This window comes from Xiphophorus maculatus, chromosome 19, assembly GCF_002775205.1.
Source record: "Xiphophorus maculatus strain JP 163 A chromosome 19, X_maculatus-5.0-male, whole genome shotgun sequence".
Taxonomy (NCBI): Eukaryota; Metazoa; Chordata; class Actinopteri; order Cyprinodontiformes; family Poeciliidae; genus Xiphophorus; species Xiphophorus maculatus.
In genome coordinates this window covers 13,764,265-13,781,723 of record NC_036461.1, presented here as the reverse complement: position 1 = coordinate 13,781,723, position 17,459 = coordinate 13,764,265, and the positions used below count along the sequence as shown (strand labels likewise).

Here is a 17,459-nt window from a genome sequence, read left to right as displayed (position 1 = left end):
GAGTTGCCCAAAGGAAAGCCACCTTCCTGTTGTTGGAATCTTGTTGTTAGCGCAACAGCACAAAACATATCAACATGGCATTTTTAATTAGAAATAACAGCTATGATGCAACCAGGAAACAAATTTTCCTGAGATCCAATCAGTGTTCATTGAGAAGGAAAGACGGCGAGATGGCATGCTAGATAATGATAATAATAATAAAAAAATTCAGCTGGCTTTGTCAAGTTCAAAGCATTAACTCAGTCTAATGTTATGCATGGAATTGCAGGGGGGAGGGTCATGTCATAGACACGTCTGAGAAGCAGAGGTCAAGCCAGGATAAAAGTGAGAGGTTAGTGGGAGCAAAGATCAACACCAAAAATTCCCAACTGCACTAGTTAGGACTGACAGCATACAGCTCATTGCCCCCGAAAAACCTAGAGCCATCCAGCTTTAAAAGACCATGTAAACAGGACTCGAAAACAAAGCATTATGAACGTTTTGAACTAAATATAAAATCTGGGAACCATGCCAAGAAGAAGCATTTATTCTCTTACATGCTTTTATTTATTTATTTATGTTTTTGGACACATGTTTCAGGTCATCAAAGAAATGTCAAAATCAGATATAACCTCAGTAAATACAAGTGATGATTTCCTCGAGTAAGAAAAGTACAGATAAATATCATGTCTACTGGAGAGTAAAGGGAGACATTTTGTAAGGTGCACATTTGTTACATCTGGTTTAAAGTTCCAAAATAAAAAGAATGTAATCTCTAAAGTCAAACAATGTTCTATAATGTGCAATATCCAGTGTGATAATCTGGATATTGGATGACTTGTCAGAATTGGTGGAACAATGAATTCTGCTCTGTGCCAGAAAATCCTGTAAGAAATTGTACAGTGCATAGCATTTGTTTTGTGATATTAAGCACAAGGGCACTAGGTCTTTGCAAAAAGGCAATGATCCAAATCACACCTTAGTGGCTAAAATATAAGAACTTGAAATGGTCTAGTCAAAGTCTGCACATAAATTGAATTCAAATGCTGTGGCATGACCTCAAACAGCCTGGTTATGTTAAAAAAAACAACTTCAAATGGAGCTGAACTAATGCTACAAAAATACCTCCACAGTGAGTACAAGGCTGATTACCAGTTATTTCAAATGCTAAATGGCAGCTATTGCTGCCAAGTATGACACAACCAGTTATTAGGTTTATGGGCCAATTACTTTTCACATAGGGTCAAGTTGGTTTGGATAGTATCATTTCCATAGTAAATAAAATCGTCACTTGAAAACAGTTTTGTATTCATTTTCCTCGGGTTATCTTTTCTGATGCAAAAAAGAGAATAATTTATTGAGGATGTACATTTCCTTTCAGGTTATAAATGAGAAAATATTTGTAAGCTGAACTTCAGAAAAAAAAGAACCACCTGCTTTTTACACTGCCCTATCCCTTCAGTGATTAACAAACATTTTACTATTAGGCTTAAGCGAAATACAATTAGATTAAATACTCAAATGTGATTAGAGTCAGATATTATGCTTTAATCTCTATGTGTAGCTTTTCTTTTCAGGTTACATATCATATTTTATGAGGAAAATGCATCGTAAGCTACCCCAGCATGTGGCATGAGATAGAACTGAATACTTACAAAAGGTAATTATTTACAGTTATGCTTTCATCTCGTTTTTGTTTGCTTAATTCTCTGCTAATCTAAAAGTACCAGTTTGCAAAAAAGCAGTTTTCTTTCTACAATCTTCCTTCTGTCTTTCTACCTTTTCTGACTTCATTTGAAACATCACAGCGGTACTGAAAAAAAGCATTTATCACATTCAGTGCTTTGCAACAACGTCCGTACAGAAGAGTGGTATGTTAGCAAGTAGGTATGATCCATTTGTTTATTGAAAATAAATAAATAAAGCATGCAATTTTTAGTTTTCAGCTAACCACAACCAATCAATATTTGCCCATTTGGCAACCAATAATTGAGCACATAAAAACTCCAGCTCTAGTCACCAGTCAATTTATCAGTGGATCTCTATTGATTACTTTGGCTTTTCAAAAACAACACTGCAAATATATTGCTTGAAAGATGCTGTGTAACAGAATCTATCGCTAAAATAACAACAGATATCAGTTCTGTTTGGCACAAAGATGTATTGTCACAAACAAAGTGGAGACATTTATAAGCAAAGGGAATATGGAGAAAAAATAGGTGATTATAATGCTATTATTCTTTTTTTTTTCTCAGGGGACACAAGATAGATGACACCAAGTCACAAGCAGTAAAATCTGAGTCCATTCCTAAGCAAGCCCTTGGGATGTATCCATTAACCCAGCAAGGAGAAGCAGGCTTATCTCCAAGACGTCCACTTCCGCTCCTGTCATTTCCCTCTCTCTTTCACAGCAGCATCACTTCCACTTTCTCTCCAGGGTTACCTCACTATTCCCAAACCTCCGAAGGATACTCCTAGGAAGCCCCCCAAGGAATAGGCTAAGCTCCAGCTCCAGTCTGGCTAAGTGCACTTGGACTACTCCTGTATCATCCATCAAAACCTGGTAATTGAGGCAAATGGAGCCAGTTTCACATGCTTGAGATAAGTATCATACCCCCATCCCACTATATTATAAGGCCATCTGCTCTATTATTTTTTTGAGGACATGCTTGGGTTTAATTTTCCTACTCAGCGATCATCTATATTTCTATATTGTCACTTGTAGTCAAGTGGAGAAAACAGAATATGACTTCATTCAAAAATATGACAGTCATGACCGATTCAAAAACAGGTTTTCTGGTAAAGACTGGCATGGCCTATTACTTTAAGCGACTCAATCATCTGCATTAGAGTGATCAAACTTGATAGTCTGCATAGTCTGCAAAGAAACAGCCGTTAAGTTCCAGAGACGTTGGCATTTCTTTCAAGCTACTCATTGAAGAAAAGCTTCAAATTCTCCTCCAACCCAGCCTCTCTTAGAGCTAACATGGCATGCAGTCATGTTTCACAACATGCCATTCCTTACAGTATTATTTAGGGTTCTTCTGGGCCAGACAGCTCTTATTTAAGTTTGTTTTGTTTAAGCCAGGAATTCCTCACGGCAGCATTCTGAACACAATCAACCCTTTCAGGCCCGCGCAGAGATAAATTGCCACCGAGAAAAGTACCGCTGCTGTCACAAAGCCTGAACTCTTGACAGTGTAAATGTGAGGGCACATCCTGTGTACATGGTCTAATTGTATGCTAGCTATAAATCACAATTGCTGGGAGCTCTATTTCATCCATCTTTATAAAGTAATCATAGCAAGACAGCAAACAATAAATCCAAATGTAATGACCGTATCCTTATGGTGACTCTTCGCACTCCGCAGGCACTTACTCTTATTTTCTACTTTTGTCTTCAGTCTCTCTTAACTTTCTATATAGAATTGTAAAAACAAGGAAACCTACATCTAACTTCAAGCCCAAGATTACTCATCATAAACGCATTTTCTTTTTTTTCTAAAAGTAATGGGCATCTGAAGGGTTCCTTTGTCGAGGAGGCAGACTGAGTCAGGTCAAAGGTCATCCAACCGCCAGCTCCCACAGTACGTCTTGTGTCTGTGTGGATATGTGCCAGCTAAATGCTGTTATGTTTGGATAATTGTTCAGCTTTCCGCTGACTGATTCATGATGGCCTCATCATGTTAACCGATGATGTAATACTTTGATCGCTGGGCATCAAGGGCATCAGTATTAGTCTTTGATTGACCGTGCAATGATTTCATTCAGTTTAGCAGTGATAATAAAAAGGCTGTATTCAGATTTCTGGTTTTCCCCTTTCCAGTGTGATAGATCAGTTTTTAAGCAACCGTGAAGGGTAATTGCTCTCACACAAAGAGTGCAGCAGCTGAATAATACCAATGCTTTGTTGGTAGACTAAGGGTTTATTTATTTCAAATGCCCTTTCATTTTTTTTTTTTTAAATTACCGTTGTGTGCTTTTGCCAAAGAATAAGCAAGCAAACCTCACTGGTGCTGCAGCAAAAACCAAAACTGGACGTTTCAGGCATGTTTGCAACACAAAAATGTTCACTATATATTTTAAGGCAAAGTATTGGTTGTGAAAAAGGTAAAAGCAGTTAAAATCCAATAATACTAGCGTGGTCTGCAGCACGTTCAAGCTTTTGTGAGATGGATGGATAGAAAATATTCCAAACTCCATTTTATTTTTGCACCGCTTGTGCAGTCTTGGAAAATATCTAGTGACTCCATACATATCCAGACCTACCTAGGTTGCATATGGAACACTGTTAACAGACTTTTTATTTTCATTTTTTGTAGCCAAATGAATTAAACAGCTGATGAGTCAGAACATTTTAAGACAGAAGTCTAAATGAGACAGGAACTGTAAGAGGGTTTTGAGATATAAAACAATCAAGCTGTTAAGCAATGCACATTAAAAGTATAACAATGTTAATATTCAGGCTTGGAAGCCATCTGTTGGAGTTTTCACATGTAATAGTGAACTTTAAATATAGAATGGAACCTTCAAAAGTGGATACAGTTTCTTCATAATAGGCAACACCTTTAGGAGTTCGAAATATGAGTTGTTAGGTACAAAGGGTCCACATGAAAACCATAACTCCCATACAACGACTCTTATTTCATAGCTCCCCTTTGGCCACTATAACCCAGGTGTGTTCACTATGAAGAGAAGAACAGTGACTGACAGTGTAGTAATGTAGAAAAAAACTGAAGACTTTGCTCTTTTTCCAGATGCTTTCATTTTTAAAAAAGTCATTTTTAATTTGGCAGCATGGGATCTTCCATATATTAGGGAACCAATTTCAGCTGTGCAACTGACACTGTAATTTCTAACATTTACTTATATGACTGTCCAAATCCCGTCACCAGTCTGATCCCAAAGTTTAAATCTACCTTCCAAGTGCAATAATAATTTCTGTTCTTAGAACCAATCCAAAGCTTCATAAATCAAGGCATCATCACAGGTTTAAGTGTGGTGAAGAATGTCTGGGAAGGGTGACAAAAATGTTTAGATCTGTTTTCAACACTGGAGATAAAATATCTGCCCACGACTCTGTGTGAGACCAACACTCTGGGTCAAGACTGTCACAGAATCTCAATAAAACGAGGAGTCATGCCCTATGAACAGGTGGGTCTGGATTCATGGCCTTTCCACCCTTTTTCCCTGACACCTGTGCTCTAGTTATTGGAATGAAACTCTGAAAAGGCCAGCAACTTCAGTGGTGGACCAAACAGCCAAGCTCAATTTTCTTTAAATTCCAACAGCAGCATTATAATTGTTGATTTAAAGAAGAAGAGTAAGACGAAGCACACAACACAAATCAAAAATCTGAGAATGTATTACTAATCTCAAAAAGGCATTCTGAAAAAAAGAATTTGACAGTTGTCACCAAAAGAAAAGTTTTCAGACCAATACAGGGAACTTTCAACTGGATCAGTGAACAAATAAGCATGTACTAAAGTAACAGAGGCTGGCATGCAAAGATCACAATAACATGAACACTTCAAATTTCTAGCATCTGCAGTTTTTACCATGATGTAATGGTACTTTTTGCATTTCAGAGTCAAAACAACTTTAAGCTTCCTTTCCGTATTGAACTAAACCGTGCAAGAACATTTAGAGAATCTTAGTACCCTGTAATAATATTTCTGGATTTTGTTCAGTAGATATGTGTGCAAAATTGACATTAGTAGTCTTAATTTTAAGTTACTTGTTCTAAAGTTTAATTGCACTATATGCAACACTGACTACTTAACTAAGATTAATAGCTAGGACAAACATTTGCAGAAACAAAGCATGCTTTTCAAAAATGACATTCTTGTTCTGAATAACCAACAGGTCCTATCAACCCATGGAAACTTGTGATGAAAATAAGCATAAAGTTAACTTATTTTTCTATTGTGCACTTCTTTTTTGTGTCTTTTTGTGTGTTGTAATGCTAGGAATTATAGATGGGTGTTGCACTTTGCTGGAGTGAATCTTTTGAGCTCTCTTGGGATGTCAGAAGAATAACAAACACTTCCTGTTTATCTCTGCACTTGGTTGGAACAGTCTGTTCTGATCTACTGCTCATTCCAACCATGATTCTGTAGTTATTACTTCTGGGTGTAAAGAAAAGCATGATAATATGTAATCTGAGAAGGGCACAAAGAGCAAATTTAAGAACTGATTAAGGAATGCCCATTGTCTGCATCCTAAAGCACCAGTAATTTTGTTTTGCAAAATGAGCTACATACTCATAAATAAAATGGATTTTAACTGTTGATAAGCACATGTTACCACATTTCAGCTGACCTTTGTCTTGACAACATCACTCAAAAACAATGAGTTCATCTGCAAAGCTGCCTCATAAACAGAGGGAAAGGTCAGACATCAAATGCTAAATTTAGCTGAGGGGCTCCCTGAATATCATCTACCAGCTTATTATGTATGTATCAAGCTGTTGTCTGCTGAGTCAACATATCCTCCAGTGGTTACATATAGAGACAAAGAGGTTTGCGAGATGCTTAAGTTTCAGGACTAGGTCAGAACTACTCCAGTGCCTTAAGCTGATAAGCAAAGTCAGCCCTGCCTGCAGGAAGCTATCAGACCTGTATGTACACAGACGGAATGAGTGTTGATTACACCCAACTTGAACTGATAAGAGCTGCAATCTTAATTAGTGACTCCATTCTTTTCCATATGTGTCACGGGATATGGACACTACAAATTTTCTCAGCCTTTAAAATTGCTACTGGGCTGCAGAGCTGCAGCATTTAGAGAGATTTCAGAGTTAATGTTGTTGATCTACAACCAAAATTCATGCAATGAAGATGTAGTCAAGAAATGGATGATGAATCTATAAACAAATTCATAAATAGAGGTTTGTGGTACAAAACATGGCTTATAGTCAGTTTTTTTTATTTGCTAAGTCGTACCCTGACCCTATGATTGGCCCAAGCTACAGTGCTTTATAAGCATTTTCATACCCACTGAACATCATAATTTTGTGAGAACAGAATCACAATCTTTGAAGTTTTTTTATTGCAATTTCTCACAAAAGAGCAAAATAAATCTGCCTGCAATCGTAACATAGAAGTAATACATGGTTCACAAAATATTTAACCAATTAAAATCTGTCAATGCTGTCTAGAACCAACATTCTCTTAAAGTCTTTTAGGGAATGTTTCTAACAGTATAGCATATCTAGGTACTGGAATACTGCCCAATCCTTCTTCGTAAAATAGCCAAATCTGAGTTCGACTGGATGGAGAACACCAATTTCCAAGTTTTCCACAGATTCTTAATTGAGTGTATTTGTATTGTGATGGCTTGAGGGCCTTAGGTTTGGCATATTTGTTCATCACTATAATGTGGTGATTGGGTTAACTCATTTTAGGTGCAGTTGCACCTGAGAGGTGGGTTTGGCAGATATAAAGGTAGCTTCCATACGGTGCTTTAGGACTCTCTCATCTTTTTCTCTCTCTCTGAGAGGCTGGCTTTCCAAACGGGTAATGTTTCTAGTTACACCTCTTTTTGTATTTCTGTCATTCAATCTTATCAGCAAGTCAGACAGAATGTTTTTTCTATTATTGACATAATCACCTTTTCTTTTCCCAATGAACAGTTTTTTGACAATAAATTTGCGCAAGTTAAGCTTTGTCTCCTATTTTGTTGCCAACTGTGAGCCAAGTTGGTAACAATATAGGTTATAATCATGTTGGAATCTAGGCTGTAACCTTTTGCAATAAAGTCTTCTAGTTCCATCCATCTACCCATGAAATTTGACCCATTTTCTGTCCCTGTCGATGAAAGAATCTTCACCAGCATTTTCTATGCAGCTGAAAAAAATAGATATTGATCTTAACAGATCAGACCAATTCTTCTCCTAGGTGTTTGAAGTATCCCCTACATGGGTTGTCTGGCTACTGGCTTTGTTTTAACATTTCTGCCTTTTTGCCATTCTACCATAGAGATCAGAGTTGCGAGTGCACGACTAGTTGTCTTGTCAACAGATTCTTCCACCTACACTGTGGATCACAGCTCTTCCAAGCATATTGTGGCTTTACACAGTTTTTAAATTTAATATTTCCTAGCTCAAAGTCTCATTTTGTCCAGTTGACTTTAATAAAATATGACAGGATATGGCCCCTGATCACACTAAAATAACTTTGAGCAGCCTCCTGCAAGTACAAATCAACCATAGGCCTCGCATAACCACAACTGCTAGCAGACTATTAGTGGATTGTTGAAAATTTCTTGAAATCATTGGTTGCCAAAGCAAGTACCAAATAAACATTGGAATATGAAAAGCCTGGTGGTTAGTGGCTCCTTTTGGACCTGACATTTTTGGTAGGAAACAACCCAAAATACAAATGTACAAAATGTTCCAAGAAAGTAACATAACCAGCACCTGAGAACCTCACATTTACTTTCACCCTTAAATAAAATTATGCTCTAATTTTCTTTGGTTATAAACAGCAATTAGGACATAACTCTTAAAAAGCTACAAAATAAACATAGGAATCACAGTAATCCTATAGGTATGCATGTTTATGTGAACTAGAATGACTAAATAAACAGATGGAAGTGTGGGAGCACACATTCAGCCTTCTCACTGTTGTGTGCTTAAGAGAGACAATATAAATATATTCAGTATCACTCCATGCTGTGTGGAGTGTTGCTAGAGAGCAGAGGTGGAAGGGGAGGTGTCGCTTACGGATTCATCAAGCACCACTCACCCACGCGAGTGGTAAACGATTGCGTTGATTAAAGCCAGCTGAGCTCCAAGTGGGCTCCTTAGACTGGAAACCAGTGGCACGTGGCTTGGAAATCCATCTGCTTTCTTAATGACACACACTGACATGCCCATACAAAGTTGTTTGTTCATTTTCCGTTGCTAAAAGTGTATATATAAGAAAAAACAAAAAACACCCAAACACCCACAACGCTTGTGAAATCAAGCTAGCAAACAAGACTCTCCATCACAAGGGTGATGGCTGGTGGAGTTCAAATGAAACCACTGTGGCATAACAAACACATCCACAAATCAGGATTTTCCACAGACGGGCTGCAGAAACAGATCTCATATACACACTGAATACTGCAAAACATGAAGATTAAACTCAGACAGCGATGCTGTCTAAAATTGTGCAGGCCTTCAATAATTTGAAATACAACAGATTGTCAGCACAGCAAGAGCACAATGACAAGAGGTTTAGTTAAAAGAAGAGAGGGGAAAAAAAGAGAGCTCTGACCAGTGCTAGACCTGTCACAATAAACAATAAATCAATTAATCGCACGATAAATTAAAACTATCGACCTCATTTTAATTATCGGCTTTATCGTTTCTTCCGGCCTTTTTCTCTTTCTGTTGATGACACTGAATGAAAAAAGGCTCAACTCCTGTGCTCTCCACTGACCCTCCCTTCCTCATTTCCTTTGTGTAAAGCCCAGCGCACACGACACGATCGTAAGAGTTGTCGGCCCATTTTCAAAACTTGAGAGACCACACATTAGCCGACAGAAATCCTCTGTATAGGATCAGGTTCAATCGTGCCTTGTGGTGTCCAACAATGGGCACCAAATAATGGCTACAAGTCCAGTTAACACATTTTTAAGCCAGGCATTAATCAATGCTTTACTACAATCTACCTGCAATGCATGTGGCTAATGTAAGCAAGTCCTGACTGAATAAAAATTATTATAATCTATTTTTGTCATGTTAACGAAGAATAGCTGAAAAGTTATGGGGTTTATCAACTGCAATTTCGCTCCAACTTCTCCCCTTGTCATTTCTATATTCTTTGCACGAAATGTTGAAAAAAAACATTAATGTTGTTTCCACATATCATCTCCAATGTCGGCTGGACTTCGGGTTGCGCCGTGTTAGCTGTTTGGGATTCCCCTCCGTAATTTCCCCTCAGAAAGCACTGAGGAGAATCCGCGCTTTCTGATTGGTTACCTGTCACATTCAACAGGCTGCGTTAATAGCTCCCAATCGGGGAAAACCCCTGATTTGGATCGGAGCGCCACGATGATCTACCTGAACACACCACACACATTGAACGGCCATCGTTCTAAGATTGTCATAAGGGGAAAATCGGGGCAAAAAATCGTGTAGTGTGAACTATTGCATCAGGTAGTCGGATGTGCCCATCTTCTCTATTTAACTCTAATGAAGGGTAATATAGTATACAAACTTCAGAATCTGTACTCTTTTGGTTGAATGCAGTATTAATTTCCACTTTGGCTTTATGTTGTTTAGGTTTTAATTCAAGTACATTTTTTGTTAATGAGACTGAGAATCCATTTTATTATTGTTTTTGGTTGTTTTGTTTATTTTGTTTATCAGTTCCAGTGTTTAGTGTTCTTTTGAAAATAAAGTGCATCTATCTTTGGCAGAAGATCGCATGCATTATTACGTCATTTCCATTAAATCAGTGTAAAACGGTCATCAAACAATATTATCATTTATTGCAATAATTTTTTAGACAATTAATCGCTCAGCAAAATTTGTTATATTGACAGGCATAACCAGTGCACGCATTTTTATCTCAAAAATATTTTTAAGTATGTGAGATATTTAAAATTTTGGCAATATCTTGCGAAAACTGCGTTGCCTTGTATTTTTTTGTTGGTTTTCACACCTTTAAAATGTGACCCTATTCATGCAAAATGTAAAGGGCTGAAGAGAGTTGTGTGGTAAAACTTTCCAGACTAATTCTTTAAACAGAATTCCATTGCTTTTGTAGGAATGACATCAATGATTCCATGTCTTTCTTTCATGTTATTAGATAAAACAGTGAAATTGTAGTACAATCTCAAGACCAAGCAAAAGGTTTTACTCAGTCACACACAGAGTATAGACGTAAAAATGTTTTCATGTCCAGTGTCTGGACAAGAACAGGTTACAAGCCAAGAATGTTTCTAACAATATGAGCAGCTGTCTTTTTTTAAAAAACTTCATCAGAATGACAACCTGCTCAAAAACCTTGGCCTTGTACTCCAAATCTGAGTTAATCACATCTCCTCTGGCAGAGACCTGTCAACACACATTGTCCCGATTACATGCCGTTTAAGCTAAATGGCCAGGTCCTAAAGCTGTGTCCCGGTAGAAACTGAAACAGAAATGTGGGTCAGCAATTTTTCCCCCCCACTGCTCTTCCTCTCTCTGCATCTTGGTTTCCTTCCCAGAACAATGAGTCTGACTTTTCTCTTTTCCTCCCACAGCAGCAGGATTGTAGTGGGAAGGGGAATTATTAGGAACACAAAGTAACTGTGGCGCATACAATTCCCCTCCGGAATGCTTTGGAGGATGTAATATAAGACCTCAGTGACCTTCTGACACATTTCAAAGCAGCCTTTTCAAAAAGCACCAGCATCGATTTCTGACATTTGGATGGTGGAGCAATGGGGGCGGGAGGATGCTAGTGCTCCTCACCTGTCACCATGTTTCATTTGGAGATGATCTGAAATGCTGTGCTCATCTCTGCATACGTGTTCTCGTTATGGGAATAAAGAAGAAATAAAATCTTAGTAAACCGGAAACTGCGCATTACTGGCTTGTAAGCAGTTTTTTTTTCCTCCCTTCATTCTTCATCAAAGATAAAATCACGCAGAACACAAATCAGGAGCTACATCTCCACTTTCAACAGATCTTGGATGAAATCTAACAAAAGTAAAGCCAGGATGGTAAGAATGTGTTTTTCATTTTCATATGTGAATGTCTGAATTAAGTAGACACAAAATATGATGGATTGTTGAAAATTTCCTACATTTCAACAACATAACCACCTCTTATTTCAACTCTGTCTCCACAAGCCTCTTTCATCCTTTCCCAAACACTTATAAAATCAGTATGAGTGGCTCAGACCTCAAAGATTTCATTTCTCAGCCTTGTTGGGGAAAAAAAAAAAAAAAAAAAAAGAAAAGGGTAAAATCAAAGCAAAATTAAACGAGGCTTCAGTTTGCTGATGTGTTCCTTGCGGCGAGTGAGAGATAAGGAATGCACAAAACTTCCTGCACTGGGTTCGCCAGACCTCGGACGGTTTATGTACCGCGGCCGGTCGCCATGACAACCTGGCAGCGAATTGGAGCTGTGCAAGGGAGTTGTAATGATGCAAGGAAAGGACAGACAGAAAGGAACAGGGTAAAAGGTTTTAAACACGGAACAGTCCTTCTGAAAAAACAAGGTTGCCATCAAAGTATGTATTGCCTAAACTTCTGGATCTGCATGCTGAATTTACCAAAATAAAACTGCAATTTTATTATTGAAATTATGACTGCATTTCCCTTAATAAATAATAATAATAATAAATAAGAATTTATGTTATTTTTATGTGGCAGCTGATCTCCATCCTCGGTCGGTCTGCTATTTAACTGCCTATTGTAAGGATTCTGCTTGTCAGCATAATAGAGGAGGTGGAAAGGCACTGAGTGGGCAGGAGTAGACATGTTAGTGGATGGATGCAGCAGTATTTGCACAGTGTCTGAACCTAGGGTCTAGTTTGTCTGCCTAATACCTTTAATCCACCCCCACTGCCACCATAAATCCCAGCGGATGACGTTGAGGAAAGCCAGGCGGCATCACTACCCTGACCTTCTGTCACCCCTATTTGCCCCTCCGATGACCACAATATCGTTTGGTCTGAAATATCTCTGACTTCTGGACAATGGGACGTTAGTGGGATGAAAACTGAGATGATGGAGGGAGTGTGGACATCAAATGGTTTTTAAACAATGGATCACTGCCTGAAGGAGCACACCGGCCTGGACACTGAAAAAAAAAAGAGCTATTAAATGTAGAAAAATATATCAACCTCCTGCACTGCTAATCCAGAACAGTGCATTTAATGCATGTCTGCTGGTTTGGCACACACACAGGAGCTTTACTGCTCATCTCACCATCACTCCCACATTCAACCATTCCCCACCCAAGTGTGCACAGACAGCAATCTGTCTGACTGCCAATCTTTTTTTTTTAATACTTAATACTAAAAACAAGACCTTTTACAATTGTGAATAACTGTCTGCTCTCTGAAGCTCCTTCAAAAACATTTTTGAGGAATTTCGCAGCATTTTCAACACATTTTCTAAACAATTCCTGTTCATTTTGTTTGTTGAGTAGTCTATTTCTGACTGGTGAAAACATAGCATACATCCACACCTAAGACACTATTTTCTTCTACTTTTTATTGACTAGAATTTCATAGAAATACCAACAAAGAGGTGAACCATTTATGAACATCCTTGCATACAGCAGGTAAACAAGTGAAGGATGATGGATCTCTTAGGAGCTGAGTAAGCTCTCTAATTTCTCAGTGCAAAATGCCAAAACTGTCTATGGTCAAACATCAGAAATGGACAACATGAGTAAAAAAAAAAAAAAACTGTGAAAGTTAGAGTTATAAGAATGTTTCATTTGTACAACCATCATTGAGGGACACAGGGACATGGATAAAGAAACTGGAATCTAAAAATATCCTCATCTCCACAGTTACTTGGACATGATCAGGTCATTTGAGTTTGTCCAACAGTCTCCTGTCATCTGTTTACAGAAGGATTTCCTTAACGCTGATGGCTTATAGTTTAAACAAGGAGACGTAGAAGAAAAACATCATTCTGCCCAGAGAACTTGCTGACCAGTGCAAGGGAGGAAGAGCAGGAGGCTGATGGAAGGTGGTGGTGGGGGGTGAACATGAATTTTGAAATTGGAACCAGAACCAACATGAGCACCTGTGTTTTTTATCAACATTGATTATTTATGTCACACAGAGTCTCAGGAAACACCAAAGGGCACGTAGAGAGGGACAAATGAGGTCAAAGTTGCAGGTGAATGTCAGAATTACTGAAGCGAAGGGAAATAAGACAGCCTGTTAGTGTTTCCAGATGATGGAGAACACACCAATGAAGTTAGATCTGGAGAAGTGGTGCCGTTTATAAAAACGGCACAAATAAACACCTCGCCTTTCAACAGTCCATTTAGGCCTGCTGGAGATCAATCTGCTCTCCTGAGGGACGAAAGCAGAAGACCCCCTTTCTCAGGAAGTCTCTCTAGAGACAGAACCGTATTCATTTCTCTCCTGAATGCTGTAATCGTGCCAACCGAGCAGTTTGTCATTCTGAATAAAGAAGTTTCTGCCATGAAGGACATGGCTCAGGTCCACTGTTTGGATTGCTTTTTTTTTTTTTTTAGTTACACCACAGCAAAAAAAAAGAAGAAAAAAATTACAACACTGTTCCAGGATCTTTAACTGCTAAATCCATCTCAATGCTCAGACTGAAAGCAATGGCAGTGAGCTCAGAAGATGCATTAGGGTCTGCGAGAAGCCTGAAGCCCACAGTAAAAATGCCCATCAATGCTTTCTATTCTACTTAAGAAGCTTTGAAGTACAACACAAAGTTATTACACGATTAAAAAGAAATGCATGGGAAGAATGTAGAAGCCAAATTTAGTCATCTAAAACTCTGTGGAAGAGTTATGATGGTGTTTATCTTTTAAAATGTTTTACTCCTTAGGAGTTTGGTTTTGAATCAACGTGAGATCTCTGGAGTGATCCCGGCCCAATACAGTGTGCTCGTTCTTCCAGTCTTTTCGTTTATGTTAGTTTGAGTTTCCAGCCCCTGAAGATGGAATCCGGATAAGAATATTATGATGGATTAGTGAAAATACAGTAAGTGAATGGGATCCATCTGCATCCTAAATCTTGTTAAATTGAGGTGCTCCTGCATTAGATAACTTCAGTAAAACACATTAGCCATGCCAGTAAAGTGAATTACTCAAATTGAATTGAAGATTGAGAAGGACGGCTATGCTATTTGGAGAACTGGCCAATTCTTGGTGAAATTTACAGATAAATGGGATTTTTAAAGTAAAGTCACATTCCTGTGGTTCTGTCCATTCTTTGTGAAAAATGTCCAACTTTTCCAAACACTTAGTTCAAACACTCTTTGTCATCCTCACCCATTTTAATATATAAACACAAAAATATTATAAAACATTATCATTTCAAGAACTGAAGACTAGTCTTTGGCATACCTTAAGCTTTCATCCATGAAAAGCTAGACAACGGAGGAAAGATGAAAGGGCACAAGAAAAAAAGGAATATACAGAAACACGGCTGAAACAAAAAGAGGAAGGAAAAAATGGAAATATTTTCACACGGTAAAAAAAAAAAGTGAGGAAGAAAGCAAGGACACAAGAATGAAGGAAAGGTAAGAGAAAAGGGAAGCATGCAAGGATTTAAGAAAGGAAGGAGAAAAGGGATGTGAAGAAGGAAGCAAGCAAAGAAGAAAGAGATACTCATTGTACTTCTTGACTGTTGAGCTGTTGCAACATAGCCTCTATTTCAGGGGAGTCCCACAAAGATCTTAAAATAAAAGGCAGTATAAACATTCAAATACAAATTTGCTAAAAGCAACACAATACAGAAAATTTTAAACTAAAAGCGGAAAAGCTTTAAAAGGCATCCTAATGATGGCAAGAGTCAAATGGCAGGTCTGATTAACAAAACTGCTTGTCGTACGATAAAAACTTCACACATCAAGGTCAATAACAAGATCGGCACTCTGCATACACGGCCAAAGTAAACCTTCAACAGCTTGGGCCCTTCTCAAATCTGTGACCCATCAAGAGTCGACTTAATCTCATTCCAGCATCTAAAGTGATTTATTGGTAAGGAGTACTTTATGCCAGTCTTCCTTATGACTATGCTGAAAGCCCTAAAGCCTCCCTACTGGAACCTGAAAAGAAAAATTGTGCTGTCGAGCCTGACAATAAAAATGAGGGTTCAGGTCAAACAAATACCTTACAAATGCTGTTTGAGAGAGCCTAAAGGAGACGGCAAATGAATTCTGCTTCTTACCACAAGTGGTTGCTGAGACAACAAGGGCCCCCGAGCCCAGCAGTGGTGGGGCCCAGCATATCAGAGTACGGAGGACACCCAAGGGAAAAGCCGGTCCAGAGAGCGGTGGACTCTCACGGACAGTGGAGACATTTTCCCACAATCAAACAAAAACAGAGCTGCACAGAGCAGCAAAAAAGAAACAGGAGATGGAGGGAGAGAGGTTAGAAGTGAAGAGTTGGAAGAACATGTCTGGAAGAATGCATGACTATAAAACTATTTAAGCATTTACTAAAAGGATGCTTAGTAATCCAAACACAAACTCAACATTCTTCCCAACTTGTTTAACCTTCAAGTCACCTTAAGTTTCAGAGGCCAGAGGGTTGTGTGGGCCTCCAATAGGTAATTTAGCCAAATCCGCACAGTTCACTGGTAAACGACCTCATTAAGGTAATATGTTTAACTCATCTGTTGCAAATTAAATAAGGTGTCAGGCCACAGAGGACATCTGGACCATTAACATAGAAGCTTTAGTGCTAATTGAGGGAGGACGCGATCCCAAGAATCAACAAGAAAAAAAAAACACAAGGCCAAGGCTTCCCCTCAGGAGAAGGTGGGTGAAAGAAACAATCAGATACGCTCTGGCATTGGTTTGAGGACGACCGATTCAAAGGTTCATTTTCCAGAGCTTAATGTAATTAACTCTTATTGGGTTTTAAGAGCAGACATGATAAGAAAGACGACAATTTGATCAAAGGTACACAAGGTATTTATCCCAAGAAGAGCTGGTCATTTCACCCCTTCTCAACTGTATACCATTTTAGTCATTTTATAGTGACTAGACATCAGCTTTTCCCTGCAAGTTTGACAATTCATGCGCCATTGGGCAGCCAATGATTTAAAGCCGTTGTCTGTTTTCTAGTCATGTTTTACAGTAGGAAAATACAGTTATTGGAGTCACATTGCCAATATCTAAAAGCAGGAGTTAATAGAGTTATTTATGTTTGAGCAGGAGTACTACTATTATATTTCATCAGACAAAAGTGGATTAAAGTTTTCAGAACATAGCATATAAACTGAATTATAGCTAAGATTTGAGTACACACCTCTATATTTATTGCCATAATTTCTCTCTCAGTTTAGAAAAATAAACTGATATGTAATGGCTTAAGAGCAAGTAAAACAGTAAATAAATTGGTAGACAGTTGAGTTTACTGAGGCTTTTTCAAGACATTTGAGCAAACCTAAAAAGCTTTGTTTTCTTCAGCAACTGATGGAAAAATGACTTCTAATTTGAAATCTAAAGATTACATCTTCATGAAAATGCAGCAAGAAAGCCTTCTTTTTCAAGAAGGTCTGCAAAAGTTTTCAAACTTCCTTTTATAGAAGTAGCCCCCAGTGCCGGAGATCATGGCCATTATAAATAAGAAGCTGGAATGCAAAGGAGGGGGGCGGTGGAAAATAAACATCCATGCTGCTCCGTTATCTGCACCCAGCTGTGCAGTTTAGAGGCCAGTCACTGCATATGATGTCACTTTGGCATAGTGTTACTATTGGAGCAGCGGATCGACATGGTTACATTTAATTTTTTCATTTATGAATTGATTTTTTTATTCAACAGGAAAGCGG

General features: G+C 38.4%; 1 protein-coding gene across 7 annotated transcripts in view; it reads right to left on the bottom strand.

Moving 5' to 3' along the window:
- daam2 (dishevelled associated activator of morphogenesis 2) overlaps window positions 1–17,459 on the bottom strand; it is a 104,762-nt gene that overhangs the window by 80,892 nt on the left and 6,411 nt on the right. The window lies entirely within an intron of this gene.